This window comes from Nicotiana tabacum, chromosome 9 (genome assembly GCF_000715075.1).
Source record: "Nicotiana tabacum cultivar K326 chromosome 9, ASM71507v2, whole genome shotgun sequence".
NCBI classification, from domain to species: domain Eukaryota; kingdom Viridiplantae; phylum Streptophyta; class Magnoliopsida; order Solanales; family Solanaceae; genus Nicotiana; species Nicotiana tabacum.
Window position 1 is genome coordinate 83,917,997 of NC_134088.1, and position 14,144 is coordinate 83,932,140.

Below are 14,144 nucleotides of genomic sequence, written 5' to 3' on the forward strand. Positions count from 1 at the left end.
AACTAATCCCGGAATTAGTTATACTGTAATTTTATCCTAACCAAGTGTATTATAAATTAATTTATCTTAAATTTAATCTCGAGATTAATTATACCTTATCTCTCGTACCTGATGTTTGGCCAAAATGCTATATTTTTAGTACATTACTCATCTTATATGTTATTAGTTTAGTAGTTAATTGTGCGACGTTTGAGCTAAATTATGTTGTTTTATGTGTAAGAGCATCGGAAGATAAAGATGAGTGAAGGTTGCACAAAAAGAGGACGAAAATGCAACAAAAAGAGCATAAAAATACCAAGTACCCAAACCGTGCTATAGGCCGAGCATAGCCAGCTTGACCGCGCTACAGGCCAGGCGTAGCCAGCTCCGTAGCCAGGCTGACCGCGCTATAAGTCTGGCCTCACGAGGTCTATAGTACGGTGATCAAAAGTGAGTGAATTAAAAGACTCCGACCCGGATTTGGACTCAAGGACTTCAACCCTAGCCTATAAATATTTCCTAAACATGTCTAAGAAGGGGGGCGTTTTTGAGAGGGGATTTCGACCTAAGGAGGCAAGAACACACTAGGAGCAAGGCGGAGAATTCTTCTACGAGTTTTTCATTTCCTTCTTCCTATTTTCATTATTGGTTATAAATTCTAGTATTGTAGTTTTGCATACTATTATGAATAACTAATTTGTTATCTAGGGTTTTGATTGGACCTTTTGTAGGATGAAGTCTTATTACGTTTTTATATAATTGAGTCGTTGGATTTCTCTACTTGTTCAACTACGTGCTTATTGTTGTTGATTGAATGGCCATCAATTGATTGTGCCTATTTCGTATGTATTGCTTAGAAAAGGGTACATATTTAGGTAGTTGTTGAATAACATCACTCCTAACGCATGTGAGAAATCAATACATAGGGTTTAAAGGTGGGATTAGGAATAACAAAACCTTGGTGCGATCTTAGTGAGCGGTGAATTAGTGTCAGCTAGTGTAGTTTGGAAGAATATGTCTAGTAAATTTTGGTAGTTGCTCGGAAGAGAATTACGACACCCGAAGTACTCACGATCGGTAGAGAATACTTTGGCGAAATTATAGAAGGCATAGCATGAAAGATTCCGATAATTGGGAAAATCATAACTCTAGACCTCTTTAATCTTGTCTCCAACCCTTAGTCTTGTTAGTTGATAATTTTACTTCTTTTAATATTTGTTAATTAATTAGTTTAAAATAAAAATTACAATCTTTATAACTAGGAAATTATATGAACTTGTATTTCTTAGCAATACCGAACAGGTGTAGCTAAGCTTAGTTCTCTGTGGGATTCGACCCCGAACGTGTATACCTGATTATATTTGCAACGATTGCTAGACCTTTGGGGAGGCATAGTTGGGCGTTATCAAATTTTGTGCCATTGCCGGGGAACTAACAGTGTATCTATAGCTGTACATATTGCTAGGTTTCAAGTTTGAACTTTTATTTTATTTTTTTAGTATTTGATTTTTTAAAATTTTAGTTTTACTTGTTGATCACGATATCTTGGAATTATAGGAGTTTCGATATTGGTAATTCTACTGTTGATCTTCCTTGTGCTTATTGTGGAGGAAACAACCTGTGGTAAAATTGTCAAAATATTCCCGAGAGCGAGTTATGTGCACCAACTCAATCTCGTGTGTAGAATGTATGTGATATTTGTGGTGATCAAGATGGTCACTTTTATGGATGTGCTTGTATTTCTTATCCCCCCAACTCCTTATGATGATGGTTCTACTTTTCTTGTGAAGTTAATAGGAACAAAGTACCTGGGAATGCCGACCTGAAGGAGATCATGGATATGTTGAAGTGCCTTGTGGAACAATATGATGAGAAACCACTGCAGATACAAAGGCAAGTGGCAACTATTCACAACTTGTAGGCTCAAGTGAGTCAACTAATTGAACCTTGTAAAGCGCAACAACCTTACATTGTGGATAGTAGCCAAGAAGAGCATGAATTGGCGATAGAATTGCCATTATAATGGAGGGGTTGAGAGTAGAATATGACCAAACCAACCAACTATAATTTGATGATGTCGATGTTGAAAAAGTGGTACTGGATTCAATTGAGGACCTTATAGATAAAATTTTAATTGATTCTGGTTTGTGGCAAGAAGCGGAGGTCGATAACAAGATGAATTTTTAGTTTGAGCGCATTGATCCTCACTCCAAGCATTTTTTCGACATTGTGTTTGAAAGGAGATACGGAAATTGATCTGTATGAGCTAATGTAAGAGTCAAAGGAAGAGGTGGATGAGCCCTATATTTTGAAATTTTCAAGGCCGTCTAAGCAAGGTGACACTCCTCGGTTGAAAGCCAAAAAGTGCATAAAGAATTATTTAATTTTTGGCTCACAACAATTTGTATCGCCCCAAGAGCATGATCATAGAGCAGAATCAAAACTTGGGGTCCAATTCATAAGTTCGAAGTGGAGGCAGAAAGTGATTCACGCTGTGCTGCGACGTTAAATTAGGCGCTTATTGGGAGGCAACCCAACTTTATTTTTTATTTTTATAATTTTGTTTACTATTTTTTAGTTGTGTTATTTTTGTATTGTAGTTTTTTTATGTTGTAGGAGCACAGAAAGGAAAGCCATTGGAAGGAAGCAAAAGCAAACTAGATGGTTGAAAATAAGTGTGAGGTACCCGCATGAAGGACCGGGCCTGAGAGAAGTCTGAGTATCCCATGAGCTCCTTTGGCTTATCAGGGAGTTTCTTTCACTCTCTTGTTATTTATAGTGTGCACTGGGGACAATGCACAATTTTAAGTGTGGGGTGATGAGATTGTGTGGGTGACTTTCTATGCTATTTTAGCTGTGTTAGTTTAATTGAAGATTTTATTTTTTAGAAAAATAGAAAAATATTGGACTTTTCCCGACGATGGATCTCCTAGGCAGTTTTCTTGAGGGGTCTAAAGTCTAACTAAAAACATTAAAAAAAAATTGAAAAAAAAACAGAAAAATCCAAAATATGTCTTTTTATTCTTTTAGGTAGTAATAATCCCTCGTGATTTTTTTTGTGCCTCGGTTCTTTTTCACGGGATGTAGTTGAACTGGGTAGTAGTTTTTTTTTAATCTTTAGAGTAGAGTAGGATTTAGGGAATAAAAGGATGGGAAGAATGAGATTTGCTAGGCGCATTCGACTAGTTTGATAGTAGCATATTTAGGCTCTAGCATGTGTAGTACATTTCCTATGGTTTGAAAATGCTTATGATGACTTGTTGAGTAGATAACATATTTATTAACGCCTATATCTCATTTTCTTGGCTCGTGTTCATTTTGTGCTTAATGCTTAATATTTTGTGGCTCCGTGAATACTTGTAATTGTTTGAGAATCAGAATAGAACCGTCTTTAGTGAGTCATGTGCCATGTGTGGTGAGAAATTGTGTAGTTTGTATCATTGCATTAGAGTCTAGAACTTGCCCGGCATGTGAGTTGAAGCGAAATTATAAATTTTGCTCGGTTTGAAAAATTATTTTAGGCTTTCTTTGATCCTTTTAAGCTTAATGTCTACCACAAATAAAAATTATCCCTAGTCAACTCTTTTGAGCCTATAGATTTTTATTTGGAAACCACATTACAAGCTTATACCCCATGTTCTTAATTGTCATTGTTTTGATTCTTTTACCTCTTAAAGCACTTTAATTATAAAATAAGTGCTAGAAGAGCTAATTAGGGAATTTGGGCGACTTTTTAATGGAACCGATGAAAGAAAAAAAGGTGCACTTATATTGTAAGGAATACACCACCATCAGGAATGGTAGAGAAAAAAATAATATATAGCAAAGGAAAATAAACATATCTTGTCCTTGCTAGTGGGTATGAATCAAGTAATGCTTAAAGAAAGAGAAAATATTTTTTAGGGTGATATTGTTTGTGAAATTGAAATTGTGTTGAAGAAAAATTAATTTTTTGACGTGTTAAAGTGCTTTAGTCACTACCTTATCCCATATTACAATCATGAAAAAGTCCTAATTAATTTTAGATTGAGCAAGCCTACATTAGTAGAGGTTTACATAATGGGAAAGCCTATAGTACTTTGTGCATGCATGTGACTTCTTTGTGAGAGTGAGGAATTTTATTGATATATGTGAGTCCTTAAAATATATTTGAGCATTTGATTCGAATGTGTGGATTCAACTTACTCTTTTGTTCTTGTTGTGAGGGCACATGATTTCATATGTGATAGGTGACGTTATTAGATGTCTCAATGATATTAAGTGTTCAAGCTATGAATGCATTGTGATATTGAGTCGGATTGTGAGGCTAGGATTGTTATAAGCATGTTGTCTTGTTGTTGAATAAATTTTTGAAGTATGGCATAGAGTAACGGGAAGTGTATGTAGAAGGCATATGCTAAAGTTTAATTTTTACTATCAACCATAGTCATAGGTATGGCGTGCTTCGGATATGCTAAAAAATAAAGTGCCCAAGGTTAGTGTGAATTGGTAGTTGACTCGAGGACGAAAGTGTGGGGTAGTGATGTTTGGCCAAAATGCTATATTTTTAGTACATTACTCGCCTTACATGTTGTTAGTTTAGTGGTTAATTGAGCGACGTGTGTAGGAGCATCGGAAGATAAATATGAGTGAAGGTTGCACAAAAAGAGGACAAAAATACAAGAAAAGAGCACAAAAATACCAAGTACCCAAACCGTGCAACATGCCAAGCATAGCAAGCTCTATATCCAGCTTGACTGCGCTACAGGCCAGGCGTAGCCAGCTCCATAGCCAGGCTGACCGTGCTATAAGCCTGGCCTCGCGAGGTCTATAATACAGTGATCAAAAGTGCGTGAATTAAAAGACTCCGACCCTGATTTGGACTCAAGGACTTTAACCCTAGCCTAAAAATATTTCCTAAACATGTCTAAGAAGGAGGGACATTTTTGAGCGGGAATTTCGACCTAAGAAGGCAAGAACACACTAGGAGCAAGGTAGAGAATTCTTCTACGAGTTTTTTCATTTCCTTCTTCCTATTTTCATTATTGGTTATAAATTCTAGTATTGTAGTTTTGCATACTATTATGAATAGCTAATTTGTTTATCTAGGGTTTTGATGGAACGTTTTGTAGGATGAAGTCTTATTACGTTTTTATATAATTGAGTCGTTGGATTTCTTTACTTATTCAACTACGTGTTTATTGTTGTTGATTGAATGACCATCAATTGACTGTGCCTATTTAGTATGTATTGCTTAGAAAAGGGTATATATTTAGGTAGTTGTTGAATAACATCACTCCTAACGTATGTGAGGAATCAATACAAAGGGTTTAAAAGTGGGATTAGGAATAACGAAACCTTGGTACGATCTTAGTGAGCGGTGAATTAGTGTCAGCTAGTGTAGTTCAGAAAAATATGTTTAGTAAATTTTAATAGTTGCTCGGAAGAGAATTACGACACCCGAAGTACTCATGATCAGTAGAGAATACTTTGGCGAAATTATAGAAGGCATAGCAGGAAGGATTCTGATAATTGGGAAAATCATAACTCTACACATCCTTAATCTTGTCTCCAACCCTTAGTCTTGTTAGTTTATAATTTTACTTCTTTTAGTATTTGTTAATTAATTAGTTTAAAATAAAGATTACAATCTTTATAACTAATAAATTATTTGAACTTGTATTTCTTAGCAATACCGAATAATTGTAGCTAAATCTTAGTTCTCTGTGGGATTCGACTACGAACATGTAAATCGGATTATATTAGCAACGACCGCTAGACCTATTGGGAGGTATAGTTGGACGTGATCGATACCAAACGAGCTTTTTAGTCTTTGGTACAATGCACCTCTCGATGTTATTCCGGGGTGGAAGTGATGATGGTGATAGAGTAGAAGATGGATAGAGGTGTGACATTTTGAAATAGAAGGTGGGAGAGAAAAGAAACTTCTCTTTTTTTTTAAAACAAAAGTTAAAAGAAAAGAAGGTGACACAAAAGAAAAGGCCTACATGGGTCTGTTGAAAAAGAAGAAAGAGAAAAAGTTTTACAAAAGACAACTTGATAGAAGAAAAGTTTTATCTATATTTATTGGCTTATATTACTATAATTTTATAATACGTTATCAGCACGAAGTTTTAACCAACTGAGGTTATCTGCTTCATTCGAATTTTATCTTCTTTCAAAAAAGGGTAGTTAATTTTTTTTCTAATTTAGGTATACATTCTTATGTTTATAATGTTTCTACTAGGATCTTCTTTAACCTGCAATTTAATTATCATATGCATAACTTGTTTTGAATATGATTATAATAATTACATTGGTATAAAAATAATAAGCTTCGGTTAAATTGTTATTTCATTATATAATCTACGAAGAAGTTTAAACCTACACATAAATAGATAAGTATTAAATTGAATTACCATTATTAGATTAATTAATCCTACATCCAAATGTTATGAAAGAATAGGCATTTAGAATAAATTCTTGCAAAATTTTCAAAAGGTTTAAATGTATCTTCAATGAATTTATCACCTAAGTGTACAAACTAATTAATGACTTAACTATTAAATGAATCGTATTCAATGTTGAAACTTGGCAGAATTGATATCATCTAGTTTTATGCCTACTTAACTTATTGAAACGTATTCTAAGTAGAACAAAATATACTAGTACCTATTAATGAGAGTACTTCAACTTATTTATTCTCTGAAAAATATACTTACATGTCTAAAGTTCTTGTGTGTAATATTAAATACTAACTCATCATCGCACTGCATATAATTATTTGTTCTAACAATTATATAGAGAATGTTAATACACGATTATATTCTGCATTGATTTTTTTTTCATTGATAATAATTCTTATTATTCTAATTCACTTATTTTCTATGATAGTTTTCACTGTGTCAAATTTGTCAAAACTTGAATTTGTGGCACTTGACATCTCTGGGAATAGTTATTTGCTATGGGTACTTGATGCAGAAATTCATCTTGACGCTAAAGATCTTGGTGATACTATTAAAGAAGGAAATGAAGCATCAAGTCAGGATAAGGCGAAAGCCATGATTTTCCTTCGCCGTCATCTCGATAAAGGGTTAAAAGTGAATATTTAACCTTGAAAGATCAATTTCAACTATGGACTAGTTTGAAGGAACGATATGACCACCTAAAAGCCATGGTATTACCAAGAGCTCGTCGTGAGTGGATGCACTTACTGCTACAAGATTATAAGACTATAAGTAAATATAATTCTGTTGTATATAGAATAATTTTCCAACTAAAATTATGCGGGGAACCTATGAATGATGAGGATATGTTGGAAAAGACTTTTTTCACTTTTCATGCCTCAAATATGGTGTAACAGCAGCAATACCGTGAAAAGGCTTTAAGAAATATTCTGAGTTAATTTCATGCCTTTTGGTGGCTGAACAACATAATGCTCTTTTAATAAAAAATTATGAAGCCCGCCCCACTGGATCAGCTCCAGTTCCAGAAGAATATGGGAACGATAGATCCAAAGTCTGAAAAAAGACAAAATAATTATCGTGGCCGTATAACTATGTGTGGACGTGGCAAGGGGCGAAATAATAATCGACATGGTGGTGGTTGTTATAAACAAGAGAACAACAAAGGTTCTCAGAATATTCCTTCAAAAGGCAAAGGTAATATTTATCACCGATATGGTACAAAAAATTATTGGGCACGAATTTGCCGTACACCTGAATATTTTGTCAAACTTTATCAAGCATCAATAAAAAGGAAACAAAATAAAGTTGAGACTCACTTGACATTTCAAAATGATGTTGAGGCGGACCCTATAAATAATCATGATAAAGTTGAAGCAAACCTTGTCTATAAAGATGATATTTTTGAAGGCCTTGCAGATATTACTCATTTAGAAGCTGGAGACTTCTTTGAGCATCATAACTGAAGACTTATTATTGGGAAACATTATAAGAATAAATGTATTTTTTTATGAAGTTCATGTTTTGAATAAAACTTTTTATGTTGTCAGTATTTAATTTCCTAAATGTAGTTTCTTTTGTTCTTAAATTTTTTAATATTACTTATGATGTATTTTTTTTTCTTTATGAAGAATATGAAAACTTCCCAGTCTTCAGTTGGCCGTATGAATAATAAAGAAGAAATATGTCTTCTGGATAGTGCTACGACACACACCATATTAAAAGATAAGAGATATTTCTTTTATTTAATTATGAAAGAAGCTAATATCATAACAATTTCTGGTAGTACAAAATTAATTGAGGGCTCTGGAAAAAGCGAATGTATTACTACCAGGAGGAACTATATTGGTTGTTAATGATGCATTATATTGTAGTAGGTCTCAAAGAAACTTGTTGAGTTTCAAAGATATTCGCCAAAATAGCTATCATATTGAGACCACCAATGAAGGAAAGGTTGAATACCTCTATATTACTACAATAAAAGCAGAAAAGAAGTATGTGCTTGAAAAATTTCCCGCATTTTTCTCTGGATTATACTACACTAGTATTAGTGTAGTTGAATCACATGCCATAGTAAAGAAGGAGTATACTAATGATTTTATTATTTGGCATGATCGGTTGGGCCATCCCGGTTGTAATATGATGCACAAAATAATTGAGAATTCACATGGTCATTCATTGAAGAACCAGAAGATTCTTTAAACTAAAGAATTCTCTTGTGCTGCATGTTCTCAAGGAAAACTGATTATTAGACCATCAGTAATTAAAGTTGGAGTTGAATCTCCTGCATTTTTGGAACGTATACAAGGTGATATATGTGAGATCATACACCCTCCATGTGGACCATCCAAGTATTATATGATTTTTATAGATGCATCTACAAGATGGTCACATGTGTGCTTGTTATCAACCCGCAATTTGGCCTTTGCGAAATTACTAGCTCAATTAATAAGATTAAGAGCACAGTTTCCATATTATGCAATTAAGACACTTCGTCTTGATAATGCTGGTGAATTTACGTCCCATGCCTTTAATGATTATTGCATATCAACCGGGATAACAAATGAGCATCCAATTACTCATGTTCATACTCAAAATGGTCTAGCGGAATCATTGATCAAATGCCTCCAATTAATTTCTAGACCAATACTTATGAGAACAAAACTTCTCATTTCAGCATGGAGCCATGTTATTTTGCATGCAGCAACTCTTGTGCGGATCAGACCCACAAGTTATCATAAAGTCTCCCCAATATAATTGGCTTTTGGCCAGGAGCCAAATATTTCCCATCTTAGAATATTTAGGTGTGTAGTATATGTTTCAATTGCTCCATCACAATGCACAAAGATGGAACCCCAAAGAAGATTGGGATATATGTTGGGTATGAATCTCCTTCTATTATAAAATATTTGGAACCTATGACTGGAGATTTATTTACGGCAAGATTTGTTGATTGCCATTTTGATGAATCAGTATACCCAATATTAGGGGGAGAAAATAAGAAATTGCAAAAAGAGATAGATTGGAATGTATTATCACTATCTCATTTAGATCCTCGAACAAGTCAATGTGAACACGAGGTTTAAAAGATAATTTATTTGTAAAATATTATAAATCAACTGCCAGATGCATTCACTAACCTACCAAGGGTGACTAAGTCACATATTCTATCTACCAATGCTCCTATTCGAATTGATATCTCGGTTAGACAATCTATAAATACAAATGAGTCTAAGCCACACTTGAAACGTGGTAGACTAATTGGTTCCAAAGATAAAAATCCTCGAAAGCGAAAAGGAGCAAATGATCTAGGCGATCATAATATGGAGGCAATTGCTCAAAAAGAGCCACATGACATAACAAATGATAAGACCTCAGAGGAGGTCCAGGTACCTGAAAATAATAAGAATGAAGAGATCTCAATAATTTATGTCTCTACGGAAAAAAGGTGGAATCGAAATAATATTATAGTCGATAACATTTTTGCTTATAATGTTGTTGTTTGAGATAATGTAACAAGATGAGTATTTTGAACCAAGATCTTGTAACGACCCGACCGGTCATTTTGAGTATCATAGCTCTATTCCCCCATTTACTGCTCAATATATGCCTTACAATTGATTTAAGACTTATCATGTTAGTTGGTTCGGGTCCGGAAGAAATTCGGAGTGAAATGAGACACTTAGTCTCATAATTAAAAATTTAAGTTAAAAAAATGGATCGGATATGGACCTATGTGTAAACGACCTCATATTTGAATTTTGATGATTCCAATAGCTCCGTATGGTGATTTTGGGCTAAGGAGAGGGCCCGAAAAAAATTATTTGGAGGTCCGTAGTGAATTAGGCTTGAAATGCCAAAAGTTTAATTTTTGGGAAGTTTGACCGGGGGTTGACTTTTTGATATCGGGGTCGGAATCCAATTCTGAAAATTTGAATACCTCCGTTATGTCATTTATGACTTGTGTGCAAAATTTGAGGTCAATCGGACGTGATTTGATAGGTTCCGGAGTCGTTGGTAGAAAATAGAAATTTCAAAGTTCATTAGGCTTGAATTGGGGTGTAATTCATGGTCTTAGCATTGTTTGAGGTGATTCGAGGGTTCTAATAAGTTCGTATGATATTTTAGGATTTGTTGGTATATTTGGTTGAGGTCCCGAGGGGCTCGGATGAGTTTTGGATGGTTAACAGATCGTTTGTGGTCTTGGTAAGATTGCTGATATCTGCTGCTGTATTTTTTCGGATTTTCTCTTTCGCGTTCGCGAGTGGGCCCTCGCGTTCGCGAAGAGGAATTTCAGGGAGGCAGGATTTACTCTTCGCGTTCACGATGGGGTCTCGTGTTCGCGAAGAGGAGCTGGGTAGTGCATCGCGTTTGCGTTTGGGTATCGCGTTCGCGAAGGGGAAAAAATTGGGCATGGGTTTTTGCCTTCGCGTTCGCGAAGGAGAGCTCGCGTTCGCGAAGAAGGGCTCCGTAAAGTATCGTGTTCGCGAGCAGTGTCTCGCATTCGTGAAGAGCAAATGTTAGGCAGCACAGTTTGTGCTTCGCGAACGCAAGGGACCTGTCGCGTTAGTGAAGAAGAGAGGTCTGGATAGAAAGTTTAAGTTCATTTTCCATTTTTAACGAATTGAAGCTCGGATTGAGGCGATATTTGGGTGATTTTCAGAAAAAACAACGGGGTAAGTGTTCTTACTCATTATTGGTTAAATTACCCGAATCCATGGTTGTTTATATCATTTAATTGGTGAATTGAGTTGGAAAAGTTTGAAAACCCTCTTGGTTTAAATTGAAGATTTGAGGGTCGAGTTGGGGTCGGATTTTGGTAAAATTGGTATGGTTAGACTCGTGGTTGCATGGGCTTCCAGATTTTGTAACTTTTATCGAGTTTTGAGACATGGGCCCCACTGGCGATTTTTGAACTATTTTTTGAATTTTTATGAAAAATTATTATTTTCTTATGGAATTAATTCCAATGAATTTTATTGACTGAAACGAATTATTATGGCTCGATTCGAGGCGTTTGGAGACCAATTCACGAGGCAAGGGCACAACAGAGTAAAATATTTCATGGCTTGAGGTAAGTAACAGTTTTAAATCTGGTCCTGAGGGCATGAAACCCCGAATTTTGGTATCGTGTGATTATTTTGGAGGTGACACACATGCTAGGTGACGGGCGTGTGGGCGTGCATCGAGGGGATTGTGACTTGGTCCTTCCCGAGAAAGCTGTAAAGTTAAATAATTTGTTGTTAACTATATGCTCTCTATGTGTTGACAAATTTTGATTGTAAATCATGTTACAAATCATGCTTAGGCTATGTGATAGTACTGTTGGGACCCACAGAGGTTGCGTACTTGTCGAATTGCCTGCTAAATGTTATATGTACTCAGTCTCAGTGTGATGGCCCAAAATATCATCTTTAAATTTAATAAGTAATTATGTATTCTAAGACCTCGAAAAGTATAAATTTATTATTTTTCGACTTGCGTGCGCAGTCCTTAAAATTTTTTGGAAAGTTTTCATGTGAAAAATGGATTAAAATGTGAAATAGAGCTTTAAAACTTAACTGAGTTGACTTTGGTCAACATTTATACCAAACAGACCCGAATCAGTATTTTGACAGTTCCGATATCTCTGTATCGTGATTTGGGACTTGGGCGTATGCCCGGAATCGAATTCCGAGGTCCTTAGCCCGAGTTATGAAATTTTGATGAAAAAAATAAAAGCTTGAAAGCTTAATGATTTCTAAGAAATTACTGATGTTGGATTTATTGACCCCGGGTCCGTATTTTGGTTTCGGAGCTTGGTATATATCCATAAAATATTTATGACTTGTCTGCCGAATTTGGTGAGAATCGGAGTTAATTGGACGTGATTTGGACATCCGGTTGTAAAAATATAAGTTTTAAAGTTTTCTTGAAAATTTTCTTTGAATTGGTGTCCGATTCATAGTTCTAGGTATTATTTTGGCGATTTGATCGCGTGAGCAAGTTCGTATGATGTTTTAGGACTTGGGTGCATGTTTGGTTTAGAGCCCCGAGGGCTGGGGTTGATTTCGGGTAGTTAACTAATCATTGTTGGACTTGAGAAAATTGCAGAAATCTGCTTATGGTTTCCTTCTTCGCGTTAGCGAAGAGGAAATTTGGACTGGCACTTTTTGTGCTTCTCGTTCGCGACTAAGGGAACGCGTTCACGAAGGGTCGAGGTGCAAAGCTTCGCGTTCGCGATCGAAGCCCCGCGTTCGCGAAGGGAAAGAGGCTGGCCAGGAAAATTAGATTATAAATTCTTCCAAAAACTAAAATTTAAGATTTGAAGGTCCATTTGATATCGGAATTGGATAATTTTTGTATGGTTGAACTCATAGTGGAACAGGTGTTCGGATTTCGTGAGTTTTTCGGAATTTGAGACGTGGGTCCTACTGTCGAATATTTTAATAAATTTTGGATTTTTATCCGAAAAATTAGTAAATTCATATGTAATTAATTCCTATGATTCGTATTGAGTATATTGAATTGTTTATGAATATATTTGAAGCTTTTGGAGACAAATTTAAAAGGAAAAGTTGTGGTCGAGTAATTGATTGGAATTTTCAGAGCGAGGTAAGTGTCGTGGTTAACCTTGACTTGAGGGAATAGAACCCTTAAATTATTTGTTATGTGAAATGCATGTGAACGACGTATAGGCGAGGTGACGAGTGTCTATACGTCATCAAATTAATTGTTTGCATAATTATTTGAAAATTATAAATTATTTTAAATCATGAATTAATTATTGTTATAATTATTTCTCTCCTATTCTTTGTCAAATATTAATTCTTAAATTCCTGCATTAATTATTACATGCTATTTGAATTATGTGCCTTAATTGTTATTTGACATTTAGCATATTAAATATTAAACTGCATATTTTTTTCTCTGATTCCCATAATAATTTGCTATTTGCCTTTGTTTGTTTCATAATTAAATCATAATTATTGTATGCTTGTTATCTTATAATTTTATATTAATTATTGCATATGCTTGTTGTCTTATAATTTTATATTAATTGTTGCATTTATTGGGAAAATTTCTTCTATAAGAATTGGTAAATGAATATGTTGGAGGAGCGGGTTGCACGCCGCAACAGGATTGATTATAATGAATATATTGAAGGATCGGGTTGCACGCCGCAACAGAATTAATTATAATGAATATATTGGAGGATCGGGTTGCACGATGCAACAGACTTATTAAAAGTCCATATTGGAGGATCGGGTTGCACGCCGCAACAGACTTATTAAAAGTCCATATTGGAGGATCGGGGTGCACGCCGCAACAAACTTATTAAAAAGTCCATATTGGAGGATCGGGTTGCATGCCGCAACAGACTTATTAAAAGTCAATATTGGAGGATCGGGTTGCACGCCGCAACAGACTTATTAAAAAGTCTATATATACTTGATTGAAATAAATATACAACAGACTTGATTAAAATGAATATATTGGAGGAGCGGGTTACACGCCACAACAAAACTGAATGTGAATATATTGTGAGAGCGGGTTGCACGCTGCAACAGAATTGAATGTGAATATATTGTGAGAGCGGGTTGCACGCTGCAACAGAATTGATGGAAATGATAATTGGTTATGACTGCTGAGTTGGCTTCAATTATTATAAATGAGTTACCTGATTTATTTCTATTATTGTTGTTGTTACTAATATTGCGTACAGGTAATGTAAGTGACCCG